The sequence below is a fragment of the Zalophus californianus genome, chromosome 5 (genome assembly GCF_009762305.2).
Source record: "Zalophus californianus isolate mZalCal1 chromosome 5, mZalCal1.pri.v2, whole genome shotgun sequence".
Taxonomy (NCBI): Eukaryota; Metazoa; Chordata; class Mammalia; order Carnivora; family Otariidae; genus Zalophus; species Zalophus californianus.
The window spans coordinates 13,509,234-13,533,199 of record NC_045599.1 but is presented as its reverse complement, the minus strand read 5'-3'; positions in this window follow the sequence as shown (position 1 = coordinate 13,533,199).

The following is a 23,966-nucleotide window of genomic DNA, read 5'->3' as shown; positions in this document are numbered from 1 at the left end:
TCTACTTCCCCGTAGTGGTGTATAGATTCTGATATCTCTATTCAGTTTCTTTCCCTGTCTTCCTAGAGATAACTTCTGCATCTGTGTGGTTTAGTGCTTAGCCACTGATTTGGGCTCAAACAATTAAGTCCATAATGCTGTTCCTTTATGCTACCCAGTCTGTGTGTGAGCTGAGGAACATATGGGAAGTCTCTACAAGTTCTCAAGTCTCTCCTAGTTTTCAATTTAATTGGGCTTTCTTGAATTTCCCACACTCATGTTTTATGTTAGTGATCAGAAAGATGTGTGACCAACTTATTTCCTGAGCTCTTCTATTGATCTCTATTCCCATGACCTCCTGGTTGGTTCACCACCTGCCCCAAACCAAAATGGTGACCTCTAATTTCTGCTTCCTCAGTTCAGTACCCTGATGGTTGATGGTGTTTAGGCTACTTCCCTGCTCCCTGGCAAAGAACGAATGCTTGTGAAGATCCACCTTGCATTCTTATCTTTTCCTCAAGTATCACAAATCTGTGTTGCCTGTTGTTTAGTGTTGCCTGTTGTGTAGTGTTTTAAGACATTTGCTTCACACATATTTTCTGTTACTGTGTAAAGTGGGGGGCAAATCCAGTATGAGTAACTGTCAATAGTATGTTGCAGCAATCTGGCACAATGTAGAAATCTAACTGATCAGGTTTTCTGTGTAAACTTCTAAGGCCATAGAAAGTTAATTTTATTTTAGACATTTGAAGTAGTCTCAATATTTTAAATATAATGCTTTATATAGTTTAAGTATATTTTATATTCTCAAATGAGCATTACTTTTCCCTACTTGTCCTTTTTCTAAAGTCTCCCTACGGCTAGGTAGTGTTGACATTCCTATCACCTCAAGACCCTGGGATAATGGGTAGAGATGACTGATGGATAAATAGAGTTGCATCACTAATGGTCACCACGTTAATAGTACCATCAGAACATTTCTTGTTTTTGTTTTTTTTTAAAGATTATTTATTTGAGAGAGAGAGAGAGAAGAGTGAGTGGGAGGGAGAGAGAATCTGAAGCAGGCTCTGCACTGAGCACAGACCCTGATGCTGGGCTTGATCCCACAACCCTGAGATCATAACCTGAGCCAAAACCAAGAGTTGGATGCTCAACTCTCTGAGCCACCCAGGAATCCCTCATCAGAACTTTTCTTAAGGATCAAATGTATTCTGGACATTCTTTGGAATTTGGGGATACACATATCTGAAAGGCATAATTCTTCTTCTCCTAGTACTTATAGTTTATTGGGAGAGAGAGAAATGTATATATTATAAGACACAGGATGATATAGGTCATCCAGGGTTAAAGATTTTTTCAGTGGTGAAAACATTAAGTGGTCATACAGAAGTTTGCATGGATCCCATTGGAAGAGATGGAACAGAGGTCTTAAATACCTCTCATAGGGAGTAAATAGTAATATAAATGAGTAGAGTGAGGAGATTTTAAGGTCTGAAATACAACATCCAAGACACAATAAATTGTAACTGATACTTAACCTTCATAATTGAAGGACAGTGGAGAATGGTGGTAAATGTAGTGTACTGGAGAGTAAATGACCATGTACAAGGTGAGCCACTGCTTGGCTTCTGCTGCTTATTGTCTGAAGTAATGAAAATCCACATACCACCCGACCTCCCAACTTTTCAAAAAGTTTAGAAATCTAAATTTTTTTCCTCCCAATTTTTATTTATTTTTACATTTTTAAAATTAAAATTTTTTTCAGAATCTCTCTATTTTTAAATGTAGGCAACCAACAAAGTATTTTATCACCATGGAGGCCAAAGAAATTATGTCTGGGAATGAGCTTGGCATACAGGGTACCAGTCTGTCCACCTCCAAGTTGACACATTCTGAAAGATAAGTCTGTGACAGGAAAAATTGTCTTAACCATATTCTGTACCAGAAATAATCACTTAATGGCTTAGCATAGTCAGCTGTGCTACTTCCCTGTAGCATTTGATGTTTGCTTGATATTGCAACTTAATAAGCATAAAATAATGGAAACACCTTTATATCCTTTAGAAAACAGATGCATTTGAATTTTATTTAGAAATTCATGGCTAAAAGTTGTAAACAGAATCATTATTTTTATGTGCTTAAGTGTTGGGATTCGGTGCTCTTCAGGTTTGTAAAATTAACATTTTTTAAAAAGGAGGGAAAACAACTCCCCTGCAAATACAAACTCAGTGTTGCACAACAGATTTTGCCGCATCTCCACAGGGGCCGCAAGCTCATCAGTGCATGATACCCAAATATTTTACCAATTTAAAATGCATGTTATTTACCAGCTAGATTGCAACATCTTTGGTAAACCATTAAATCTATAGTCTCAATATCTGTTTCAACATTTTTAAAGTATGCATTATCCTTGGTTAACCTCATGGAGAATAAATTCTTTAACAGCAATAATGCCCTAGAAAAAAAGATGTTCCCTTTGAATGGCCTTACTGCTCAGTGTAGACCTGAGTGCAAACTTTTGAGATTCATGTTGGCTTTCTTATACCGAAATGTATTTTTCAACTGTTAAAAAAAAAAAGGAGTTAGAGAAAATTCTCAGTTTCTCACGTACCTAGAAGAATATTTAAAGGAACATTTTGATGAGGTTAAGTGTAAGTGAATTGGTACTACATAAATATTGCTTCCTTCAATAAATAGGGAATTAAAATAGGGTAAGGGTAAGATTTAATGAAGAAATGAAGTGCTCCTGCTGAACCCAAACTATCTAAATACTGATGAAGTCCCTTCCCTAAGTGAATACAGTGATCATTCCAGGACATTTCACTCTTGCATGAGTATGTATATTCATATGCACATTTGTGTGTTTTGTGTCTCTGTGTGTGTGTTCTGTTGCAGCAACTTATCTGGTGAATGGGCTAAATCAATTTTGTTAACTGTTTTTGCTAACATTTCTGCAGTTTTTAACATTTTACCAGATGTTGGTCTTGACTTCATTTCCACTGAGCTTACAAACTAGGTTGCATAGAGTCTAAGTTCACATACAAGCAAGTAGTGAAACTTTGACTTCTAGTTATGTCATTACAAGCTTTTTAACCTTAATCTCTTCTTAATTGTATCATATTTAATCAAAGCCCTCAATAGCTAATCATATTTTCAGTGAATTTGTTTTCAGACAAATCACAAAACCATTTGTTGGAGATTTCCATTTTGCTTTATTCTCTTGATTTTTTTTCCTTTTCTCTTTTTTTTTCTTTGTTCCATTTACAAGTGTTTTGGAGAAAAAAATATAGAAATCACATTAAGATTGCATATAAAAAGAAGAGGTAATGATTCTCAATTTGGTTTAATATGTAACATTTTATTTTGTCCCAAGACACCTCAATCCCTATTTAAAAATCAATTAAAATATAGTATTTATGAATGTGAAGTGAGGTGCAGAGTCCATTTATTGTGTTATTGGCTTAATTTTGCTAACTCTGAATATAGTTAGGGATGATCTGTGTAGCTGAAGATTTCTGGGGAAAATTTTTGAGAAATATATGTGCAGTTAAACACTACATAACAAATCTTAACTTCTCATTGATTTCCATCAAATACTTCCTGAATGTGTGTTTAAAAATATTTGAGAAGACCAAAGATAAATCAGAACTTGAGTTCATGGTGTTATCTCCTGTGTAGATTCTTTTGCTTAAAATATTCCTGGCTGTTAGTTTGGATGGTTCCTTATCTTATTTAAATGGAATGAAACATATCACAGTTGTGACTAATGAAGAGAGTTTCATTAGCACAAGTCCACATACCACTCTCTATTTTAATCTGTGAGTTTTTTGTGGTTTGATTTTGTTTTGTTTCTGGTTGGAAATCTTTACTGTTTGCACTTTGGTTTGTTTGTACTGTATTTTCTCACCACAAATCCGTATTTTTACCTTCCATCCATCTAAGAGTCAAGGTCTTTGCCTTGTAAGAAGTTTTTCTTTGTCCCTGATTTTGCTGGGGCTAACTGGACTGTTTTGGGGGTATTCTTTTATACCATATTTCTAAGTCATGGGAAAGTTTTCTGGTTCCAAATTTTCAGTGTATCTAGAAATTCTGTTTAAGTCTGTATACATGAATTTAACTGTAACTATTGATTTTGTACTTTGATTTAAAAATTCATTGTCAGTGATATTGTTTGTTAAATGCTCATATAAGAGTAAATTGGATTAACTTTGGGTATTTGGAATCTTGTTTCTTGTAACTATGATACACAAAGTGGCTTTCAAATCATCTGTGATGGGAGGTAAAGTTTTTTTTTTTAAGAATTTATTTACTTGAGAGAGAGAGAGAGAGAGAGAGAGAACATGAACAAGGGGAAGGGCAGAGGAAGAGGGAGGGGCTTGATTCGAGGACCTTGGGATCATAACCTGAGCAAAAGGCAGACGCTTAACCAGCTAAGCCACCCCGGTACCCCAGAGGTAGAGTTCTTTTTTCAGAAGTATATTGAGAGATGTGCAATTGAGATGGTTGGCAGGGCCCTGGACAGTCATGGCTCATAAATAGTTAGAATGTAATTTTATTATTATCTTCCATTGTCTTTAAGCTTGGTTCAGTGGGATAATTCCCTTCCCTTGCCCCTAGATGGCAACTCTAGCTGATCTGATGACTTTTCTTCTAGATAATAAGTAGGTCAGTCCTAATACTATTTCAGGTTGCAAACACAGTCTCAACTTAATTTTTAGAATGTAACATTTAAGATACTGATGAAACCACTAAATTTGGTTTCCAAGATGGTTAAAGCTGAAGTTCTTAGCTGCTTTGATGAAAAATTAAACCTGAATTTTTGGGGGGTGTATTCATAGATTCTTCATGGATTCCCTTCTAGCATCCTTGAGATGGCTGGCACTATATTTAACTCAGTACCCTGTGTTATCTTTGGGTTAATTTCTAGCTCTTGGTGTTTGGTGGTAGACATCTGGGTTGTTGCTGCTGAGATCTTTGGCTCTTTTACTTATCCTCTGGTCTTCATCTTTTCAATGGGGAGCTCACATGCTTCCTCAGACTAACTCCAAACTGACAGCAATGCAGCAGCAAATTGCAATATAGACCATACACTCCTGGCTCTATCACTGGGGGCAGTGGTCAGCTCCTCCCTTCTCCTCTAGATTTTCTTGTTTGAGAGTCAAATGCAAATTCTTCGCTGCTTTAGTGATAATCAGATGATAGTCAGACCTTTCCTGTTCCCCTCAAAATTTCAGAATATACAAGGCTAAGATCTCTCAATTATTCCCCTGAAGCTTTCATGGCTTACCTTAATGTGAATGGCCAAGAAGTGCATCTCCCTGGATGTCCTCCATAGAGAAGGAGATTATAGGCAAGGCACTATGAAAGATCTTTCTCTACAGAAGTCCTCTTTCTTCAGTAACACTGACTCCTTATGTATTCATGAACTTTGTGCAAGGTTCTGGGGTCATTTGATTGTAAATCTGTCTGGGGTGTGTAGTCATCTGTCACACATATTCCACTACGATTTTTTTTAAATATGACTTGAATATTTTTTAAAGAAATGCTGTTATAGTTTTCAAAATTTGTAAACCACTGATCAGATGGTATAGGTTCAATTAAAAAATAAGAGATAGCTCAGCTAGAAAGACTTAGCTTTTTTTAAAATTAAGAATTTAAAGATAATTTTTTAAAAAATGTTTCCTTGAGTTCAAACCATAAGTAAAATTCATGCCTTTATTGAAAATCTAGGGGAAATTACCTTTCAAATGCCCTATGGAAATAACCTTCATCTTATAATCAAGAAGAAATTCAAATCAGATTCTGTACTCAGGTTGAATATTAATATTCAGAATATTTTCTGTGATATGGAATATATCATCTATTTAGTGATTTGTATAAGGTAATTGTTCTTGTGTCCGTTTATGTTTGAAATTAGTTGAAATAATGGAAAATAGTGCTGTTGATATTTCAATAAATGGTTATAGACTTTGAGATAGATATAACCTCAAAAGTCATTTAGTTCAACATTATAACTTTATAGATAAATATATAATAATAACAATACTCATATTTACATAGAACGTTTTAAATATGAGAATCCAGAAAAGTTACTGACTAGCCTTGTTCAAAGTCTAAGAGACTTGCACTAAACCCCACATTCCGAAGTTCTCAACCTACTTCTTTATATTGCATGGTGATTGGGACACTTAATTCAACTTGGGAAACTGGTAAAATTGAGATATTTTTCCTACAAAGTGAAATAAATCAAAAAAGAATTATATTTTTGCTCTAGACCCCAAAGAGGCAACTACAAAGATACTGGTTATTAGTATTATGAAAAATATCATGACAATTTTCTTTTGATTCCAGGAGCAAATCAGATCTACACAAATGAAAGGACAAGGCATACAATATAATGGAATGTGTATACATGGGCTTCCAAAATATTTAGGTAATGCGACTTGTCAGTTCTAAGGAAAATGAATATGTCATTTTCAATTAAAGTCCTAATAGATCATTTAGAAATAGATTATTTCCCATAATTTTTAATTTCCTATTCATGACATTGCCATAAAAATAGTTATTCATTGATAATCAGGGAGTTGAAAATAAAGTTTTTTCTTTTTCTTTTTTTTTTTTTTTTTGATCATTTGGATTCTTCTCTTCCTTTGATTTTGCTTACCTGTTCAGGATATAATGCAAATCATTCTGCATCAAATCTTTTGTCATTACTGATGCTCTTAAGGCAGCTTTTGAATCAGACTGCTTAATAGGTGTAGAGAGTAAAAAGGAAACATAAAATAGCTAGAGAGAAACATGCTGTAAATACCTGGGGAATTAAAAAAAAAAAAGTGTAAGCTACTTATGTGCAAATGAAGGCATTTAATTGTAATGTGTCTTCCGTGATAAATGGGGGGAAAAGTCTTGAATAAATTTCCCATTATAAAATGAGAAATTGTCATGCCTTGCCCTTTTCACTTGCTCCTTGAGAAAGGTGAATGTATCTAAAAAAAAAATTATACCAGTAGAGCTGCTTTTATTCAGCTAATGAACTACAGTAACTTGGGAAAAGGTGCTGTGTTGGATGGTTTTAGAGAGCAGGAATAGTAACAGGTTTACATTATCAAATTAATAGTGGGATTTTTTTTAAAGTTTTTAGTTTTTTATTTGAGAGAGAGTGAGAGAGAGAGAGAGCCCAAGAGAGGGTAGGGTCAGAGAGAGAAGCAGACCCCCCGCTGAGCAGGGAGCCCGATGCAGGACTCCATCCTGAGACTCCAGGATCATGACCTGAGCCGAAGGCGGTCGCTTAACCAACTGAGTCACCCAGGCACCCAATAGTGGGATTTTTAAAAGACAAATTGTATTCTGCATTTTGCATAGAAGTTCATGAGCGGCATTTGAGAGGGTACACAACATTGGGGAGGGTCCAGCATAGGCCTGGACAACCACCTAGCATCTGATCAAGGATCACTGGTCCTTTGGGCAAGTAGGTCACTTTCAGATCAGAAGTTTGCTATTTGATTTCAGGGTTAAGGACCACTAATGTACAAGAAGCTGTTTTCTGAAGTGTCAGCATAGCAGATACTGCCTTTTGGAAAAGAAACAATTCATTAAAGGTCCTGCCTTGTCTTAAGCTGTAGTAGACAGGATGTAAAATTGGTATATTAGAGTCAGAAATGGGATTTTTCTTAGAGTGCTGACGTTATGCCTCCTGCTCACACACAAGAAAGTTCTTTACAGGAAAAAGAGGGAAATTAAGTGTGACACAAACATGCAGCACTTGGCAAACAACAGAAGAGTCAAGGGCACAAACACAGTTATCAGGGGAAAAAATTCTGTTTTCTATCCTATATTCTAATATTTCAGTTAATTCCATATCCATATTTTTCTTTAACAATTCATATATTTGCATTGCTATGAAATCACTTTTATCATTATCAATTTTTTTTTGCTATGATCAGCATTGAAAATGCATAGCGATTTCTTTTACTGATGATTTTAACTGCGAGATTCATTTCCAGAAAGAGTTTCAGAACCACCTTTAATCAGCGAATCAGTTTTCTTCTAAGAATGCATATTGCAGGTAATCTTTACATTTACTCAGACCCCTTGACTGCAGAGTGTAATAAAAATCAATTGTTTCAAAAGAATTTAACTGCTGCATTTCATAAAAGTGACTTGGCTTTACCAAGTAGAGGTTTTATTGTTTTGATCTAGGCTAAGGTTGTTGTTGGACAGTGCAAAAATGTTTTTTTTCTACCACAGTAGTCTAGTTTAACATACATAAACCCAAAGAATGGTAGCTCCGAGGAGGTGGTATTAGTTTAAGTAAAACCACAAAAACTTTTTTTTTTCTGTGTGAGAAAAAGATTTGAATGGGCCACATAATGTTAATATTAAGTTTTCTGTTGTCTACCTCATTACTTTGGTGGATGACTTTCATTAAAGGCAGTGAAGCAAAGGAATCAGTAACCTGGGCATCTTGGCCATTTCTGCAGTGCCACAGATATACATTTCATACAGTATGGAAATTATGCTTAGTGCACTTTCTTAGAACATCTGTGCACTGGACTAGAAATTATGCCTTTATTATGATTCCTCAAGGTGCTGCTATTTCAAATTACAAGGGGAAACCATAGTTATTAATAAGCAAAGCCAGAAAACCAGCAAATACTAAATAGCCATTGGTTATCTATTACACAGAATATTTGTTTATGTGTACAAATACAGGTACAAAATTTCTTCTTCCTTTGAAAATTCTGGAAAAAAAATCATGAGGTACCATTCATTACTCTGGAAATCAACTGAGAGTTTGTCAGCTTATGTAAATCAGTGATAAGTTTCCCTTTCGAAACAGAAAGAGGTTTGTGCTCCTCCCTCAGAGAAGATGAAATGTTTCTTTTATGTCGTGAGAAAATGCATTTCAAATGGCTCTTTCAGACATTTTTAGGGGCCTCACGTGCTTCCTAAACTCTCATTCATGGGCCTTAACCCTGGGTGTCTTAAATTATGAAGGGGTTGAATTTGAAGTCACTTGGTATACAGGAGGTTGAGCCTGACCCACGGCTATGACATTTCTCTGTAGCTCACTTTAACTATATAGAATGTATTACTGTTTATCCTCTGAATGGGAAAATCTCTAATAACACTTGTCTATGTAAATATGGTTAATTGGCTCATTGATGAAATCATGTGATGCACCCTCGCAGTGCTGAGGAATCAGGAGTAATTAATCTACAGGGGTTTAAAGCTAAGAATTTACTCAGTTGTGTAAGGGGTGTGGTAAGCAGATACCCAAAGCAAACTAATATCATACCATCAGCAACATAATGGCTTTTTAAGGTTAGCTCAAATTACCTTTTCTTGATCCAGTGTAGAACCTCATTGCAATGTTGTGATACATAAAAAATATATATTTGGTCATTCACATGGCTAAAATAAGTTTCTCATATATATTTTGTCTTCTTCCATATTTCCTGGCTCACAGGTCCCCAAACCCTTGGAATTTCCTAAGTACTGAGAGTGATAAAGGTGTCTTTTGTTATATCAATGAGGTGACTTTTAGAAAGCACCTAAGAATGGAGGCTGGTTGCCATAGAAGCCAACCATTTGATTAGTTTCAGTCCTCCCCACCCCTCACGCACCTCCGAGGAGAGGAGAGGGGAGGGGCTGGAGGTTGAATCAGTCATTAATAGGCAATAATTTAATCAATCATGCCTATATAATGAAGTCTCCATAAAGCCCCAAAAGGAATTGTGTTCGCAGAGCTTCTGAGTTGGTGAATACATGGAGATCAGGGACAGGGACTCCTAGAGAGGGCATGGAAGCTCAGAGCCCCTTACCCATACCCTGCCTTATGCATGTTGACCATCTGTCCATTCCTGAATTTTCTTCTTTAAAATAAACTGCAAATCTAGTAAGTAAAGTGTTTTTCTGGGTTCTGTGAGCTGCTCTAGCAAATTAATCAAATCCAAGAAGGAGATCATGGGAACCTCTGATTTCTAGCTGCTTGGTCACAAATACAGATAACAACTTGGGCTTGTGTTTGGCTTGTTGAGTAGGAATCATTCATTGCAACCTCCAGTCTATAGCTGGTTGTTCAGAAGCACTGTTGTCAACCTGGTCTTGCAACCAGCAACTGGAGGGGATGTGGGGCGCAGGGTGCACGTAGTCTTGTAGGACTGAACCCTTAACCTTTGGAATCTGATGCTATCTCCAGGTAGATAGTGTCAGAATTGCTGGTGTCCAAGAATTGTTCCTTAATATGGAGGAACACCACGCTCACCCGCTGCCATCACATTGGAATTTGCATCTCAGAACATGCAAAGTAGACACCAAAGTTGATGTCCCTTTTCAAATCCGTTCTGGAGGAAATTTTACACCAAGTGAGGTGATTTGCTGAAATTTCAGGTGCTCCTTATTGTGCTTATTCCATTAAATTAGGACTATATTTCTGGTTCATGGAGGCACTAGTTTATTGGCCACCATTTTGTGCCCATATTGTCTTTGAACTTACATTCTCTTTGGATACCGCTGGTCAAGAACTCACAGGGTAGTTTGCACATTGAAGTGAATCAGTGCACATTCATAGTGGCTGGATTAATATCAATGAATATCATCATTGAAGCTTGGGAGCAACCATACTTATTCCTACAAATCTCCAATGTTATGAAAGTGTCTTTATGATTGGAACCACTGAAAATAACCCAAAGTCGCAACTACACTTACAAAAAATAACAAAACTCTAGGTCTTAGATTCCTGACTTAAAATAAGTGCCATTTATTGAGGTCTTGTGGTAAGAAATTTTACATAGTCTTTTTTTTTTCTTATTGTCTAAGGTTATTTTGACACACTGAAACTCCAGCAGTATAATTTTGACTTTATATAATTTTAAGAATTCCTATTTGTTTCTTTTAAGTTCTTTTACTGAAAACACTACTTTTTATATAAGTCTTGATACCTGCTCAAGCAATATTTTTGCTGGCCCATATCAGGGAAAACAACTTGTCTACTACAGGCACTCTTAAAAATCTCTTTAAAATGAGAGGAATTAATAAAAAGAAGACTAAAAATTCATCTATAAAGACTAAAAACTGGGGCGCCTGGGTGGCTCAGTGGGTTAAGCATCCGCCTTTGGCTCAGGTTATGACCCCAGGGTCCTGGGATTGAGTCCAAGTTGGGCTCCTTGCCCGGTAGGGAGCCTGTTTCTCCCTCTGCCTCTGCCACTCCCCATGCTTGTGCTTTCTCTGTCCCTCTCTTTCTCTCTTTCTGTCAAATAAATAAATAAAATCTTTAAAAACAAACACACAAAAATGATTAAAAACTAACTGAACAGAAAGATACAAATCTGAAAAACAGAAACAAAAAAATAGACCACATAAGTCATCCAGAACCACCCCTAGGGCTTTGAGCAAGGCTGAACCATGGAAACAGTAGATGGTATATATATCTAAAAATCCGGGTCAGTAGCTATAAAGTTTACTTTATTATTAGGGTGTTGAATTCCCCAAAGTAAACATTCCTCACTTGTCTGCCATAAGCATTTCTTTGTTATTCAGGGCTGCATTAAGAGCTCATATGTGTTTTTCAGACAACTTTTTCTCTGTAATTTAGCCCTCAGAAAGCCATTGTTTGTCTAAGTGATAATTTCATTTCCTTTCCAATCCTTGGCTGTGATACCTTATAATGGATTCCAGAGAATCCAAGATCAGGCACAATAATGAGCGTTGAGATGGCTGTAAGAAATGCTGGAACATCTGATGAAGGTCTAGTGGGGTGGGAGAGAAAGCAAGGACCATCTGGTGAAATTATTTCCAAAGAGAATTGTTTGTAAGCTCTAAATTAAGGCAAAGCTTGGTTTAAACAGAAATTTTTAACTCAGAGGTTCTGCTTGGTTACTGGGGCTGTCACTGAAATACAAGGCTTTGGTGCTATGGATCTAGGCGAATGGTCTTTTGGAGAGCGGACCAAGGTGATTAGCCTTGTACAAGAAGAAAGATGCACAAATGACAGAGGGGTTGGTGAAGTCAAACTCAGGGTTTCCAGAGAGATGCTATGTAAAGTAGAAATTAGAGTTTGCCAGAAGCTCAGTCATTACTGTTAGTGACACATGGATACCCAGAGTCCAGCAGGCAAACTGGGGTATTGGATGGGATTATGGACTCGGGGTCAAGTTACTGGGGTTCAAATGCACATTCTGAATTCAGCAGTTAACTTTGTGCAAGTTATTTAACTCTCTGAGTTGTCATTTCTTATATTTAAAGTATGGATTATTAAATTATAGAAGAAAGTAGAAGTACCTGTACCATAAACAATCAAGTTTGGAAAATATTATTTAAGTATTGCTTTGGTAAAATTGTCTTTGCATGTGGTTTAGGGTTCAGGTGTTGGCCTTAAGTGATTGTCGTTGAAGAGGTCATGAGAAATCTGATGATCTTGGAGGTCTATCACAGTGGACTTTCTCACTCTGACAAAAGGGCGGTGATAATAACTAGGATGAGATGACAACCATGAACATCTTGCCCCAAATCTTCTTTTCTGCATCAGCGTAAATGTGTCGTGTACTCGTACTGCCTTCTTAGTGATGCTTCCATTCCCTCTCCCCTTTCGTGTTCACCTTGTTCCATTTCCATATCTTTTTTCTGTCAGTTTAAGTTCCTTAGTTATGCTCCTCATCTCATGAGCAAGTCCTCTGCTGTGTATGAGTGTATACAGGAATACAGATGCATTCATGATGGAAAGGAAGAATAGACTCCTAGTGAATAGACTTTTTAAGACCATTTTTATGTTTAGGGGAAAAATGAGCAGAAAGTATAGAGAGTTCCCATATACCCCCAAATCCTTCCCTACTCCCTCCTACTTATATCTTGCATTAATAAGGTACATTTATTACAACTGATGAGCAATGCTGATTACATTAATGCTAACTAAAGTGTGTAAGTTTTGACATTTATGAATAAGGCTACTATAAACATCAGCGTGCAGGTTTTTCTGTGGATATAAGTCTTCAACTCCTTTGGGTAAATAGAAAGGAGAACTATTACTGGATTGTAGGGTAAGAGGGTGTTTAGTTTTTTAAGAAACTGCCAAAGTGCCCTCCAAAGTCATGGTACAACTTTGCATTCCCACCAGCAATGAATGAGAGTCCTTGTTACTCCACATCCTCACCAGTATTAGGTGCTGTCAGTATTTAAGGATTCTTTTAAACAGTCCACTTTCTTGAAGTTTTAATAAGTGCAATGCTAGTTGCTATACCAAAAAGACCTGAAATGTTTAGTGACTTAGTTTATTTCTCTCTCTCTTTTTTTTTAAAGATTCCATAATCATCTATTGTGGTATTACAGGTAGAACTGTTCACCGCACTCATTCAGGAACCCAGGCCAAGATTGGCTCTGTCATCTTCAGCAGACCTCCTTCTGAGGTCATTCTTGTCATCAACATTCCAGGGAGCAAAAGGGGGAAGAGTAGGTTGGGGCAGTTCAACCCCTTTTATTTTATTTTATTTTTTGAGTTTTTAGTTGTGCCTTTATTCACCTTAGTTCATTAAGAATGTACTTGGTTGAGAGATCCTAGTGGTACCAACTACTTCTGCACGCCTTCCAGTGATGAAAACTAGTCACATGACTATACCTACCTGCAAAGTCAGCTGGGAAATGTAGTCCCTGTCTGGCTCTAAGGCAACAACTCCGTTATTAGTGTGTAAGTTCAGGGCACATTTTGGAGAATGTCTACTAATCCTCTACACATTTGCTGAGACAGTTCATTGTATCATTTGTGATCAGATAGCTTCTATTATTCCGTCACTTCAGGTACAGATGGCAATGCTGTTAAGATGGAAAAACAACAAGGACTTCCTGGAACCAATGATGATTGGGTGTAGTTCTGTCTATGATGTCCTTGGAAGGTTGGCCTTTAACATTGGACCTCCTTTGTAATACTTCCCCCAGTGCTTTGACAAGATGACTATCCAATAAGGTGAGTACCCAGTTCTCCTATCTTGTAGAAAGTTGTAGTTCTGGGGAGGAGAAAGTTAGTCTGACTTAATTGGCAAATGAGAAACCTACAATACATTTTGCACCATATTGATTCTGGTTGGGGGTTGAAGGCCATAGTAAAAAAATAATCACAGATTTCAAAATCCAATCATCTCTGTGTACTCTTGTTGCTATTCCCCTCCTTATGCACACAGTAATTTCGGTTTTGTTTTGACAGGAACATAGAGATATTCATAAACTGAGAGACAGTGTTTCGAGATTTAGTTAATATCTTATCAGAAATAAATAATAAGTGCCCTACATTTTTGAAAGCTTGGTAAGACAATGTACTCATCTTCATTAGTTGACTGCAATCATGAGGGCTTTTTACAAATAAAGGTTAAATAAACTCATGCCCTTAAAATAATCCCAATATGTATTTAATTGACCAGTCTTTCTAATTTGTTTGGACCGCTATTAAACCAAAAAAAAAAAAAAAAAAAAAAAAAACCCAAGAAAACAAAAAAAAAATTCTCTGGTTATTTGACCATACCAGTAGATTAGCAGGTATCAGCAATTTTATTGTCATTTGCCCTTTTTAACATAAAGTGTTCTCAGTTGGTACATTCTATCTTCCCATTTGGAAGGGTACGTGCGTGGGGGGGGAGAAGGCCCGGAGAGTAGAAGGGAGGGTCGTAGAAATAGCTTTAAACTAGATACATGAGTTTTATTTATTTTTTTTAAATTTTAAAGATTTTATTTATTTGACAGAGACAGACACAGCGAGAGAGGGAACGCAAGCAGGGGGAGTGGGAGAGGGAGAAGCAGGCTTCCCGCGGAGCAGGGAGCCCGATGCGGGGCTCGATCCCAGGACCCTGGGATCATGACCTGAGCTGAAGGCAGACGCTTAACAACTGAGCCACTGAGGTGCCCCTAGATACATGAGTTCTAAAATAGCAAGAGAACACTTGTTGTCACCAATATAATAATTGCTCATCAACATGCTAGCAGTTCCTTAAAAGCGGAGAACTATAGGCAGATGCTGTGTATTCAATTTACAGTCTGCAGTTGGTTTATGTCAAAACTCCAACAGGATTTAAAAACCTGCCTTTTTGAGACTCCTCTCTCCTTTAGGATCATTGGAAGATACCATGAATACACACCTTGAATTTTTTTTTTTTTTAAAGCAAAATTATCTCTGATTGCCGGACTATCTTCTGTTTTCTTGTTGGAACTAAAACCAGTTTCTGAAATGAATGGTTCTAAAGGCCACATCTCTGAACCAGATCCTTCAGCTCTAGCAAAATTTAATCTTTGTACGAGTTTGTGAACAATTTGTTAATGTTAAATAAGCAGCCGTCCATATACTTTACAAAGGACAGGTATCCTATTCATGTGTTTATGCCCTTCGCTTTTTTAAAAGGATCTAGGGAAGAGATTTTTTAAAAGTGCTCCATAACTGTTCTCTCAGTGAGAAAACATTTCCCATAGCACACGAACCAGTCAAAAGAAATATGTTTTGACCTTGCATTTATTCTTGGGCTATAATTGGTTCTTGAAACCACAAATGTTGACAGCTCCCCTTTCTTTTATTCTGAGCATGTCTTTTTAACTCTTGTCTCTTTAAGGGCTACTTACCTTTAAGACTGTATCAGAATATAAGGGGGAGGAAGCACAGCAGGAAAACAGTTACATCATTACAGACAACATCCTTTTTCACTGTGGGACTATCTGCCCAGAACCCTGCTTATTGGTTTTTCTCTGTGTACCTATTAGTGGACTCACTCTCAGCGTCTTCCTTCTTAGCAACAACAAGGCCCATTGAAGATACTTTAGGAGTGTAGCGTTTTCATTGTTACATTGAAAACTAAAGAGAAACTCTCCATAAATGAGGCCAGTTTGAAATTGACCAGTTTGTTTTATAAAGTTGCTTCTGAGTAACCAACTTGTAAGGGTTCCCTGTTCTCCTTGAGTCTAGATGGCAGATCCTGATTTCAGTCATCGCTGTTAGTCTTGATTCCAGTATCTCAGTATTCTCCTCCATAGATCAGGAGGTGAGAGTTCTTGTTTATGGGACCAGGACATTTCAGAGATGGCATCTATCATTGTTATTGTCATAACAGTGAAAACTCAAATGTTACCTGGGTCAACTGCTTTCTTTTCAGAAAAAAAAAAGTAATATTTCAACTTGTTGGTATATGTTTGAAAATTTCATACACGACATAATTATTTTTAATATCGTGATTCAGATTTTGTGCTAAATGCACTGATCAAGAAGGAAAACCAAATTACAGACTTTCCAGTTTCTTAAAAATGGCCATTTCAGATTAATCTTCTTATCTGGTATGTAGTGTTCTTATTAGATGGGTAATGGTAGCTCCTCCCACACACAGGAGGGGGATATTTGACATTCATTTCTAACCTAAATTGCAATTATTTTTTGTTTATTCATATACTAATACAAGATGAAAAAGCTCAACAGTGTGATTTTTTTTCATCAAGTCTAGGAATTTACAAGCAATGGTAGAGAGAACTATATCCCACAATGATACATTTTTTATACATTACTACATGTACTCATCAAATACCCATTAACCAAAACAAGAGAGAATAAGGGTATTATAGATTGCTTTTAAAAAATCATGTTGTTTAATTATATTTTCTGTTTACGTGTAAAATGGAGATAAAAATAATGCATTATAAGTATTCAGTCTTTTAGACTTTTCCAGAATATTTTCATTAAAAAAACTTATAATTTGATCCTCACAATAACCCCATGGGAAAGCAAATATAAATAGGATTAGCTCCTTTCATTAAAGATGAGCTAACCAGGGCCCAGAGAAATGATGTGACAACTGTGAATTACATAGAGAATACATGGCAGAGCAGAAATTGAATCTAAGACTTGTGATTGAACTCACATGTCCTAGAAGCATCCTATTTAAAACACATAAGCAAAACATATCCCTATGACTGAGTTTAACTCTGGTCTTTTCCCCTCATCCCCTAACTTGTGTGAAAGTAGTCTACACTGAAGGCCGTTTCTTCATATCCTTTTTGACTCTTGAACCCTTTTAGAACTTATTTTACTCATTCTACTGAAATTCTTTTCTTCATGGTTATCACTGATTTTCAAATACACTCATGCAAGCTAATTTCATTTTTTTAGTATGTTATTTTTAAGTAACCTGTACACCCAGTGTGTGGCTCGAACCCACAACCCCGAGATCAAGAGTCGCATGCTCAGCTGACTCAGCTAACCGGGCACCCCTACTTTCATTCTTTATCCACTTTGAATATCATCCTCTATCCTCTTCTTTTTGTCCATCCATCCATCCATCCACCCGTCCGCCCGTCCGCCCGTCCGCCCGTCCGCCCGTCCGCCCGTCCGCCCGCCCGCCCGCCCGCCCGCCCGCCCGCCCGCCCGCCCGCCCGCCCGCCCGCCCATCCACCCATCCATCCACCCACCCATCCATCCACCCATCCACCCATCCACCCATCCACCCATCCACCCACCCGTCCATCCATGCGTCCATCCATTCTTCCATTCATCCATCCATCCACCCATCCACCCATCCACCCATCCACCCACCCATCCACCCATCCACCCACCCATCCACCCATCCACCCATCCATCCACCCATCCATCCACCCATCCATCCATCCATCCATCAACCCATCCACCCATCCATCCATCCACCCATCTACCCACCCATCCATCCATGTGTCCATCCATTCTTCCATCCATCCATCCACCCATCCATCCATCAACCCATCCATCCATCCACCTATCCATCCATCCATCCATCCACCCATCCATCCATCCATCCACCCATCCACCCACACACCCACACACCCACCCATCCACCCATCCACCTACCCATCCACCCGCCTACCCATCCATCCATCCATCCATCCATTCTTTCATTCATCCCTTGTTCTCCAAAACAATGTACTCTTCTGTTTATTCTGTCTCTCTCAGATTACTTCTCAGTTTCCTTCACTAGCCTTCCTAGAAAAAACAAAACAAAACAAAAAAACCCAATATTTATCAGACTGTAGTCCTTCATAGGGCAACTGCCCTGTGTCAGGGTCCCCAAGGCCACCCTTAGGCTCAACAGTTTGCTGAAAAGACAGGACTCAGCAAAGCTGTTAGATGCACAGTTGCAGTTGATTACAGAGAAAGATTCCAGTGTTAAATTGGCAAAGGGCAAAGGCACCGTGGAGAGAGAAGTCCAGGGGAAACCAGGCACCATCTTCCAGGTGTTCCTTCCTAGTGGAGTTTCAGGGCAACTCACTTCATTCCCCCAACAGTAATGTGTGAAAACACATGCACAGTGTTACCCACTGGGGAATTTCACTCAAGTCTTGATGTCCAAGGTTTTTATCGAGGGTGAGGGATATAGGCATGCAGCAGCAACAATGTTACTGACCTCAGGTACTCAGTCACCAGCCCACAGAGCTAAAAAAAAAAAAAAAAAGGTGTTCATCATAAATCATGTGATCAAACTGGTACTGCATGGCCCAAGGCCTGAGGCATACAAGAACACTTTCATCTGGCGGAACGTTCCAAGGTCATCTCCAGTGGCTGCTAATGGACCAGTCCTAAATACAAGCCTTTCTTTGGAAGGGACTACATTTGAGCAAGCCAACCTGCTGAGTTAACCCCTTCCTGTCCATACCCCACTCACAGACACTTCTGTCTCATGCTCTGACCCTGAAAATTTTTGCTTGGACCAAAAGAGGCCACACCTAGCCTAATAGTAGGTTATTTTTGAGGCAACCTGGAATGTAGAGGGAGGGATAGGGAAAACATGGGTTTGGCATCAGAGAGTTCAGATTGAGCTTTGTACATTTTGTGTGCCCATGAGCCCATTAGATCTCTGATAAATATACACATTCAATAAGTATTAGTTCTCTCACCTCTCCTACAGTGTTCAAATTCTCAGATACGATTCTCACCTTTGCATAGTTACCAAAGTGGTCCTTGCTATCTCTTGCCCAGATTATTGTAACTGCTTTGTAATTGATCTTTCTGACTCCAAACTGAACAGCTGTGTGCACAGCACTCCCTTCCCTACCTGGCCAGGCACTGCAGTTCTAATTCATCCTTTATATGGCTGAACAAATTCCTCTGTTAAAAGGCATCTTTGATCATTCTACTCTCCTTGTCAAAAGACTTTTATGGTTCCCAGTTGCTCACAGATGCAAATTCACTGAGTTTAGCCCAGCAATCAATCCCTTCCTCGATCTGTTTCTCCCCTATATTTCAAGATTTGTCTTCCTTTATTTTGCTTCTGATGTATATTTTATTTTGAAATAATTTAAAAGTTTTTACATAGAAAAAACTACCAATCTTTGCCTTTATGGGTACTGGGTTTTGTTTTTGTGTTGTGTTGTTTTAGTTTTCATGGTTTATTTGTTTGCTTTTTGGGGGGTTTCATGTAGAAAGGTGCTTTCAAGATAATAAAATGCTGCCCATTGAAAAATATTTTTTATTCTATTTTTAAATTTATACTTTGGTTTTGGTAATATATTATACCTGGAATTTCTTTGGGGGCATGGTTTTTGATAGACACATAACTTTGTTTTTCCCCCAGTTTTTCCAAGACTCCTTATTGAAACTCCTTACTTCATTACCTTTCAATGGTACAAGTATCATGAAATTAATTTTGTGAATACGGGAGTCTGCTTATTGACCTTCCATTGTTTTCCATTAATATATTTACACATTTTTACAATAAAATCACTCAAAATTTCTCACTTTATATATATTAATACATTGCCTTTCAAGTACCTTGAAATTATCCTTCCAAAAATACTTTTAGCTCTTGTATCACACATTTTTTCCCATATACCTTTAAAATAAGTTTAACCTATTTATTAAAATTTATTGAGATTTTAATTGGGATTACATCAAGATTATGCATTATTTTATAGAAAATGGACATTTTAACATATTTTATCTTTCCACATAGAAATACAGTGTGTCACTTTGGATAATTAAGTCGTACTTTATGTCCTTAGGTAAAGTTTTATAATTTTACTCTTCTGGTTTTTTCACATACTTGTTAGCTTTAATCCTAGGTAGTTTTTTTTAATCAATTTTATTTATTTAAGAATGGTATCAATATAAATTATATCTTGCTGGTATACAGAAAGGCTATTGCTTTTTTTCACATTAATCTTGTATCAGAAATATATCATCTAAGATTGCATTCATATTTGCTCAGCATCCAAGGAAAGACAGTTTATTTGAATAATTACTGGAAGCCTTCCAAACCAGACTCAGCGAGAGCAGAATGTGTACATCTCTGAGGGTTGAGGTAGCTGGAATAATTGATAGTCTTTTCAGAGAGGATATTTTGGAGTCGGTGATGCCCAACTTATTTAATTGTTTTCAGTTTTTGTTACTCTGTTCAACAGAAAAGGTAAAAAGAATGAGTTTGAATTTGGATTTGGGCAAGAGGAGATGTCCTGAAATAAAATAAGGACATTGTCAGCAAAATTGACATTGAATATTACTCCTGGTGGGATAAATTTTGTCCATGATAAAGTTGGTTGTTTCTTTTGATTAAAGAGAATGGCACAATGAACATTTGTGCTCATGTCACCTTAAACCCATGAGCAAGTGTTGCTTTAGAAGATATAACAAACGTAGAATTTCTGAATCCCAAAGAATGTGTATTGGTTTTCATTTTAATGGAGATTATCAGTTTTCCCTTTAGAGAGGACATAAGGAACGAGTTTTTATTTAAGTATCATTTTACAAATATATCCTTTATTCCATCCTTTTCGACTTGATTTAATTTTTTTCCAGTGTTCTGATTAAAACTTAGTAGTGTTTTATATTAAAAATGAAGTTTTATATCTCTTTTATATACTCTCTTTCTTTGTATTAAAGTTAGTTTTGCACATGTTTTTCCCACTCACTGGGCTGTATGTTCCTTGAGTGTAGGAAAAATCCAGGTACCTCTCACAAACACCCATTGCAAGCTTTCCTGTTTGGTGCTTAAAAATACTACTAGAATTTTCTTATTTGTCCTCTACCTCCTAGTTTGGTGCTTTATTGACTATGAATAATGTCCCGGGCTCATGTGAATTTCTAGGATAACATGACAAGTTGATTAAGGCAAACTCATTCTTGGTTTTCCAGACATCTTTGTTTTTTAGTAATGCTTCATATTGTAGAATAAAGTTGCCCTAGATAGAATCTAGAATAAGTAAACATCCCTGGCCAGTTGTTCTTTACCTTGTACATTATCACACTGTATTTGATCATGGTCCACTATTTCTCAGTATGTAATCTATGCTTTTGCTGATAGATATGTATATAGATGTATAGACACTTTTTTAGGTCTAATAAACCAAATAAAAAGAAGATACAAAATGAACTTTTCTGTATCTTTGGGAAGTTGTTTCACAATTAACATTTCTAAACAACAAGATTAAACTCTTCACAGAAATATTTCTAAAAGGCTATCATTGAGGAGTGCCTGGGTGGCATAAGACAGTTATGTATCCAACTCTTGGTTTCAGCTCAGGTCGTGATTTCAGGGTCCTGGGATCAAGCCGTGCATCAGTCTCTGTACTCAGTCCAGAGATTCCTTGAGATCCTCTGTCCCTCTCCTCAGTCCCTCCTGCTCATGCTCTCTCTCAAATAAACAAATAAATCTTAAAAACAAAATAAAGACTCTCATTGAAATTTTAACCTTGACCCCATCGTATGAAACAACTTTATTGAAGACAGGAAACTATTTTCACTGGGAAAGGGAAACTAGATATCAGAACTGTGAATCTCTTTTGGCTTTGGATTGTTTTTTTTTTTATTTTTTTTAAAGATTTTATTTATTTGACAGAGAGAGACACAGCGAGAGAGGGAACACAAGCAGGGGGAGTGGGAGAGGGAGAGGGAGAAGCAGGCTTCCCGTGGATCAGGGAGCCCGATGCGGGCTCCCAGGACCCTGGGACCACGACCTGAGCCGAAGGCAGACGCCCAAAGACTGAGCCACCCAGGCGCCCCTTACACTCTGAAACATTTAAGTTGGGTAAATCATCTCAATGCTACATTCACTTTTGTACTCCTGTACACTGAATTGCAAATTATGTGGAAATGGTTCACCAAGAGGCCAATGTGTTATGCCTAAAATTATGTAATTTTAGCATCTTTAAATGATAATATTTTCTAATTTTTCCAGTGTGCTACACAAGTGTGGCTTAAAAAATATTTTCCCAGATGTTTTTATGCCGTTTTCATTTAAACTGTATTCATGGGTAGCTCTTTGGTACATAGGTTGTTTTTACTTAGTTATCTGTATTCTTTGAATGAAGTGTTCCCTACCCAGTTACCCACTCACCAGACAAAGACAGTGTTCAGAGCTCTTATCTTTCAGAGCTATCCCATGAATCAGAGCTGGAAAAATAAATGTTTAAGAGCAAAGCAAGTTGAGCTGGGTAAATATTACCTACTCTCCATCAACAACTGATTCAGGTAGACATTTTTAGATGCAAATTCCTCATGTTAGAGGCACCCTGGCCTGAAGAGTCTGGCTTATTGTTGAATAATTGCATACTTCTGAAGTAGTTTCACTCTTTACCCAGATTTTTTGTAGGATAATCTATTTCCTTTTTTGAAAGTGATCTGATCAGATTATTAGAAGACAGAGGAACTGATTGAAACAATATAATATTTCATTATGTTTCTTAAAGGATATAATGCCTATGAAGGGCCTGTTCAAAGAGAAAAGACAGTGTCCTTCTCTCTCTCTCTCTCTCTTTTTTTTTTTTTTTGAGAGGGAGAGAGAGGGGGGCAGGGTGTGGGGAGAGGCAAAGGGAAAGGGAGAGAGAGAGAGTCTTAAGCAGGCTTCACATCCAGCGCAGACCTTCTCTACATGGGGCTCAATCTCATGACCCTGAGATCATGACCTAAGCTGAAATCAAAATGCTTAACTGACTGAGCCACCCAGTCACCTGATAGTGCACTTCTCAACAGTAGGCCACTGAGTTGCCACTATTCTAGTTTTTATTAATTCCTTTTAGTCAGGATCTAGTAGGAATAAAGCTATTTCACCATTGTCTGCCAACCTGCTTTCTTCTGATTCTGTTTTATTGTATCCCATCTTTCCATCTGATCCCTGGCGTGCTGACACCTTGGTCTTCCCCAGCTGGGGCTTCTATACTTTATAGCAGTTAGCTTTAAGAGAAAAATATCTCCCTTTTTTGGAAGTTACAGAATTCCCAATCGTTGGATCTTAGAGTTTAGGGTACAACCAGCTTATCCACCAGAGGGAGAGAGAGGCGAGGAAAAGAGGTGAGGAAAAATTCTTGGTTTGGGCAAATTTGGATACGAAAGACTTTTCAAAGAGCTCATCTCCATCTGGTCTGGGAGGAATTCCTCACCTCTACCTCATGGTACTAGATCAGAAAATGCAAGCTACCAATACAAGACCTGGACAACTAGAAGCATGAGAGTGATGAGAAGTGGAGTGGAGAGAACACTGGAAATTGATGAATTTTCACTTGAAATCATCAGGTAGTTACAGCTTTCTAGACATGGCACCCCACTTTAGGAAAGATGGTGAAAAATGAACCCCCTTTTAAATTAGAAAATTGGGCTTCTAATTTCTGTGTCTTATCAAAGTTCTAACATTAATCCCTAATACTAATTTGCTCAATATTTTTCTCAGCATTTTATACGGGTGCATTTTTTCTAAAAGATTTGTTTATTTTAGAGAGAGAGAGAGAGAGAGAGAGAAAGCATGAGAAGGAGGGGCCGAGGGAGAGGTAGAGGAAGAGAACCTCAAGCAGACTCTGTGTTGAGCATGGAGGCCCATCTGGGTCTGGATCCCAGGACCCTGAGATCCTGACCTGACCTGAAACCAAGAGTCGGATGCTTAACTGACCGCACCACCCAGGTGTCCCCATATACATGCATTTTAAATTCACTGAGTGAGAGCATGCGCAAAATAAGTGAAGAGAGACGTAAGCTTTACCACCTACCCCCATTATTACAAATACTACTAATACAGTTA